Genomic DNA, 6,227 nt, shown 5'->3' on the forward strand with positions numbered 1-6,227 from the left:
GGTTGAAAATAATAGTACGCTTTGGTTATTCTATTGGGTTTGTAATAATGATTTGTATGTCGTTATATGATATTGCCGCTGGGTATTTGGCCGCGGTATGTTATGTTATGTTATGTATGTTATGTTACGTGATATAGCCGCTGGGTATTTGGCCGCGGTATGTTCTGTGATATTGCCGCTGGGTATTTGACCGCGGTATGTTATGCGATATTGTCACTGGGTATTTGGCCACGGTATGTTATGTGATGTGATAGTGCCGCTGGATTTTGACCGCGGTATGTGGTGTGACACTGAGTCCTATGCATAATTCGTTTTCTTGAGAAAAATATTATTAATAAGTAAACGTTTTGGTATTTTGGATATGTACTTACTTTTCGTATTTCCGCTTCGATTATGACTCGATTTGATATATTGTATATTTCTACTTTGCATACTCGGACATATTAAAACTGACCCCCTTTCGTCGGGGGGCTGCGTTTCATGCCCGCAGGTACAGATTTTGGTGATCCGCCGGCCTAGGATTTTCATCAGCGGTCTTGGAGTGCTTCTTATTCCGGAGCCTACCTTTGGTACATATTCGTCCGTGGTGTATATATTTGTTTGCTCAGGGGTACGGCGGGGCCCTGTCCCGTCATATGATTCTGTCTGTCTGTTTAGAGGTCTGTGGACATGTTTGTGGGTTGTGCCTACTTTCGTACGGTTGTGTTTGTATATGTTGTGTTTGGGCGATCCCATTCGCCGCGGCGGCCGGTCCGCATATGTGTATATATGTTGTGTTGTTGGCCCTGTGTGGCCTTTGTTGGTATTTTCTGTGCGCAGGGTTATTTTGGATAGTCCGTAAAACAAAGGAAACTCTGCCGAAATATTTCTGGAAATTATCTAAATTTGAGACATAGCCTTGTCGGCTTCTGTTGGATACTTGGATGCGTTTGATATACCTTGTGATAGCGTTTGATTGGTGTGTTTGGGTGCCCAGATCGGGCACTAGTCACGGCCTACGGGGTTGGGTCGTGACACTCGTAGACAGAGATATGTACAGTTAGATGTTCTATGACCTCTTCGGTTCATATTTTTGTATATCATTTTTGGCGGCCTTATCGGCTTGCATACATGGGCATAGTTTGATGGTAAGTATATAGATGTGCATATATTTCTTGGACTTGTGTCCCTTGCAGTATTTATGAGTTATCTTTATGGCCATCTAGATATGATTATGATATGTATGTCAAGAGGTGCTCGGTAGGTTAGCTCCGGGTGTCCGTCATAGCCCTCTGGCGGGGTCGTGACAGATATACATGATATACCCTCCTATAGATACTGAAGTACATACAGGCCATATATATCTTGTATATCCTGCATATACCAACGTTAACAGTAGCATAGAACAAAGAAAAAGAGAAGGCTAAAGCAAAGGAATCCCGCACCAAATACGAATAACATGTATATATCATGGTGGGTTTGTCATATATTTTTGACCCACATATTCATTGTAAAAAGGCATTTCAATACTCTACATATATGGCAATGGCATACAATAGCCTGTCATATATGGCATGTCTCTAGCAAGTTTTTGGTTAATGTTATGTAACATAATGGGCATTTTATAGTTCCAAACCTCAACTAGCATGTTCAGGTTATCCTAAGATGAATGCCGTAAAAGACATCTCTTTACATAACTTGTATCAACACGATTTCATCCAGTACAATTGATAAGAAAGAAACCAGAGAGGAATAACAAAAGGGGGATCGGGTATAAGCTTAGGGGGTAATGAACATTCTAAATTAGGCACAAAGTGATATTCAAGTACGTGAAATGGACTTGCATGTCCTTCATAGGTGTATAAGACTCAAACAGCTTCGGCAACTAGTCGACAAGTATAAATCATGTCATTTATTCAACATCTATTCAAAGCAGGTTCAGCCCTCATGAGACTCAGTCATATAAGACTACTTAAAAAAAACACCCACATCAGTCAAAATAAATGAAAGACACATTTAGTCAGGGCAGAGATCAAAATATAGTATACAGGTCAGCTTTCAAACATAAACAGACAACACAGGATCTTGGGGGGCATGCCTTACCTTCCTCAAACATCATAACATCCTTACTAAATCCCTCTAATATGCACATTCAGGAATAAGGGAGCCAAGTGAACCTAGGGACAGTCAACCAATAGGACACACAAGCTAGAGAAGTATCTTAAAATCGTGTCCAAGTTACTCCAGTGTTAAATCATTTGAAGCGAGCATATGATGAGTGTGGACTGAACTAAACAAATACCAAAGCATGCAACTACGACTCATGTCAAATAGGAATCAGTTAAGATAGGTATATAATAAGCTCAGATGGGTTAAATAGATGCATGACCACATGAATAAGCATGATTAAGTGTAAAACAAAATCTTACCACATCAATGGACAAACGAATATCCCTATATACAAAGTTAGATAATATAGGGACTAGACAAGATCAGTAATCATGCAAGTAACACAAAGAATGGACTTAGCATATGCGTAGTCGACACAAGAACTAAACTAGACTAAACAACCACTCAAAAAGAAGAGTTCAAGCCTATATGTTTGACTAAATCCCATCTGGATCTGAACAACATGCTCAAAGAATTTCAACAAAAACATACATGCTCATTCAAACCACCATTTTGTTATAGATAGTCAATATCAATCTAAACGCACTTAATCATGGAATACAAAAACTACTAGAGAGTACATGAACTATCATATGATTGAAGTACAAATGGACAGACATAAAGCACTGTATTGAAACCAGATTAGGCTGAAATCATTTTAAGGCAAACACTGGATAAGCATGATTTATCTAGGCAGGCTTACTATAGTAGAACTTTATATCCAAATAAGTATTCCATTTAACCAAGCCGATGTTAGTCCCCAAATCCAATAGTGAACACATACTAGATATAAAAATAGGTTAACAGGTCTGTTACATGTGATTATATGTGAGTCAATATATGCATGACAAATAAGTTTGAGGTCATATTTAAATCAGTCAAACTTCATAAACAAGGAGAAAAACTACCTTAGATATGTTCCACATACACAAAGTAGTCTACAGGGGCTACTGATTTATACCATGAGAGATTAACTAAACTATATCACACTGAAACTAAGCTACATCCTAGAATCAAACTAGACTAATTAGACACAAATATTAGCAGGAACATACTAAACGCATAACTAAATAAACACATCAACTAGCTTAATGTACATGTTAAACATAAGAAAGGAGAAAAAAATAAAGGGAGAAGTATTTACCTCTTCTTTGCGCAGCCTTAGTCGAAAAATGGATTTGGAAGACTTAGTCCCTCCACCTCCGATGCTCAGCCACAAAAAGAATAAATTTTAGACTTTGAACCTAATTAGTTAAAGGTTTCAGCAAATTGCTAATTCCCTATTTAAATTAGGTGTTTTTGCTCTGATATGAGACTTGTGTGTGTGTATCGTGAATTTGGGGTTCTTCATATAGAACCCTGATGTGCCGGGAAATTATGGCACATTTGATACTCTTTTACGAGAAGTTTTACTTATTTTTAGGCAAGTATGTGTTGTTTTGATGTGTTTTTGACATGTTTCAGGTAAATCGGGAAGTTCGGGTTCAAGGAGTAGAAGTTACAGAAAAATTGCACTGAAGCTTGAGTTTCACGGTCCGTAGAAAGTTTCACGGACCGTATTTCTGGTCGTACAAAAGGTGGCAATGTAACAGAATGTCACAGTGGATAGATCTTTGAACCACGGACACTTATACGGACCTTACAATATTGTACGGGCCGTATAAGTAGATGTGACGATAATGAAAGATGCTTCACGAGCAGGATTGTACGAGCCGTATAACATTATACGGACCGTGGAAGGCCAGTTCGTATTATTCTCTGAAGACGCTGAATGAAGGATGTATAAGTCTTGTACGGTCCGTGAAAATTTGTACGGACCGTATAAGTGCCGCCTGGGACTTAAGTGCAAATTCTGTAATTTTACGTTTTGAAACCTATAAATAGTCCATTGTAAGGTTTTAATTATTATGAGTTGTCATATTTTTGTCTCTTGACTTAGAACAACAACTACTCTCTAGTTTTTGAAGGTTCAAACATCAATTCAAGTATAATCAATTCCTCTTTTCTTCCAAAGTAAGCAATTATGAATTCTTCAATTTTTTGTTTCTTGTTCTTTGTCATGAGTAGCTAATTTCCCTTACTAGGGTTGTGAACCCAAATTGATGGGTGTTTTGAGATTGGGTTTGTGATTGATATACATATAATGGATTATTAGGGTTTATTTATTCTTCATTCTTCATTCATAATTAATGGTTGCAAACATTGATTAAAGCCATAAACCTTGATTTATTTGGGAAAATAATTAGGGTTGGTAAGAATAAATAACAAGGACTCAAAGCTTTAAACTTTGTTTAATAAATTCACTTAGGAATAAGAAGAATTTACTTGACATGATTAATCGTTCTTCATAGTTACTTTCTTATATTTGGGAAAATCATAGAAAGAAATAATCTTTATTTATTGGAAAATAGTAGAGATTCATATAGAGATTAAGTGCATTCATATAATGATCCATTAGAATTATATCGAGATCAATACCCATGATCATACACTCTATCTAATGGGGACACAACCTTAGTTTCTTTTACCATAAATTCACAACCAAAGCAATAGTTAGCAATTAGTTACTAAAAACCCGACTTTTACCAAAAATCATCGGATTAAGACATTAGACCTAAACATAGCATTCTACCAATTAGTAACCTTTTCACACCATATTCCCTATGGGATTCGACCCCAACCTTGTTGGGTTACTATATTTGACAACGTCCGCGTTATACCATTAATAGGTGTAATTTGAGCGTATCAAATTTTGGTGCCGTTGCCGGGGAATACGGTTTTGAAATTACTAAATAGTGTTTGCTTTATTGAAGTCTTTTGCTTATTCCATCACACCTTGTTTGCTACTCTGTGTAAACCAGGTGAACATGAATCAAATCAAAGAAATCAACATGCCGGGTAAACCTGTGGTAATCGGTTGAACAATTAGGCGAATGATTCAGATGATGAGAATGTTTTCGCTGATCTTGTTCCAGAGGAGGACTATGCATCTGCTATTGTTCAGCCTCGAATTGGAGCTACTACTGTGAAAATTGACTCCTCCCTATAGCAGTTGTTGAAGCTTGAGGGATACTTTCGGAACTCTACCGAGAATGACCCTCAATGTCATTTGCAAAATTTTATGGATGTGTATGCTAATCACATCCAGAACAACGTTCGACAAGATGCTATTCGGTTGAGGTTATTCAAATATTCCTTAGCTGGAGAGGCAAGAACATGGTTTGAGAAGTTGCCCCAAAATTCGATTACTTCATGGGCAGAGATGGTGGCTGCTTTTCTCACAAAATGGTACCCCCCCTAGCAAGAAGGCTGAAATTCGTGACAAGATCTATGAATTTAAGCAGCGACCGGGGGAACAACTATATGAAGCATGGGAGAGATTCAAGGAGTATTTGCAGAAGAGCCCAAATCATGGTTTTCCGGATCACATACTAATGGAGAAGTTCTACCGAGGGTTAGATCCAGTGACGCAGTCAGTTGCTAATAATGCAGCTGATGGTTGTTTCATGAACAAATCTTATAGACGGGTGACCAACATACTTAACAAGCTGACGACTCATAATCAGGCTTGGCACTCAAACAATGCTGATGTGGTACCGTTTGGTAATGCTATGATCCAGAATATAGTGAAGGAGAATCAAGATACCCAGCAAACATTGGCAGAACTTGCAACAAATATTTCCTTGCTGACGAAGAAGTTTGATGAATCCCAGATCAAGAAGGTCAATGTTTGTGAGGAAAATAAAGTTTTACCAAAAGGTATGTACCATACTCAAGATGGTCCATTCCATGATGGGCCTCCTATGCAGGTTGAAGATGCTAATTATGTTAATAACTCTCAAGGGGGTTACCGTGAGACGAGAACTACCAAGGTGGTTATCAGAGTCAGAATCAATGGAGACCTCACCAAGGTCAGGGTGCTTATAACAACTCTAGGAACTACAACAATAATTATGGTGGTGCGAACCAAGGGAGCTACAACAACAGCAATAATTTTGGGAACAAGAGTTCCAATCCTTATATACCACCGAAAAGGCAGTCAACAGAGCAAGGTAGTTCGAAGGTTGAATCAATGTTTG

The 6,227-nt window shown here is 38.0% G+C and overlaps 1 non-coding gene across 1 annotated transcript; it reads right to left on the reverse strand.

Annotated features, from left to right (window-relative positions):
* Window positions 1–5,460: 5,460 nt before the first annotated feature.
* Window positions 5,461–5,566, reverse strand: LOC132041476 (small nucleolar RNA R71). Its single transcript, XR_009411055.1, has one exon. It is a non-coding gene; the product is annotated as a small nucleolar RNA R71 (small nucleolar RNA).
* Window positions 5,567–6,227: the final 661 nt, after the last annotated feature.

This window comes from Lycium ferocissimum, unplaced genomic scaffold (assembly GCF_029784015.1).
Source record: "Lycium ferocissimum isolate CSIRO_LF1 unplaced genomic scaffold, AGI_CSIRO_Lferr_CH_V1 ctg10357, whole genome shotgun sequence".
Classification (NCBI taxonomy): domain Eukaryota; kingdom Viridiplantae; phylum Streptophyta; class Magnoliopsida; order Solanales; family Solanaceae; genus Lycium; species Lycium ferocissimum.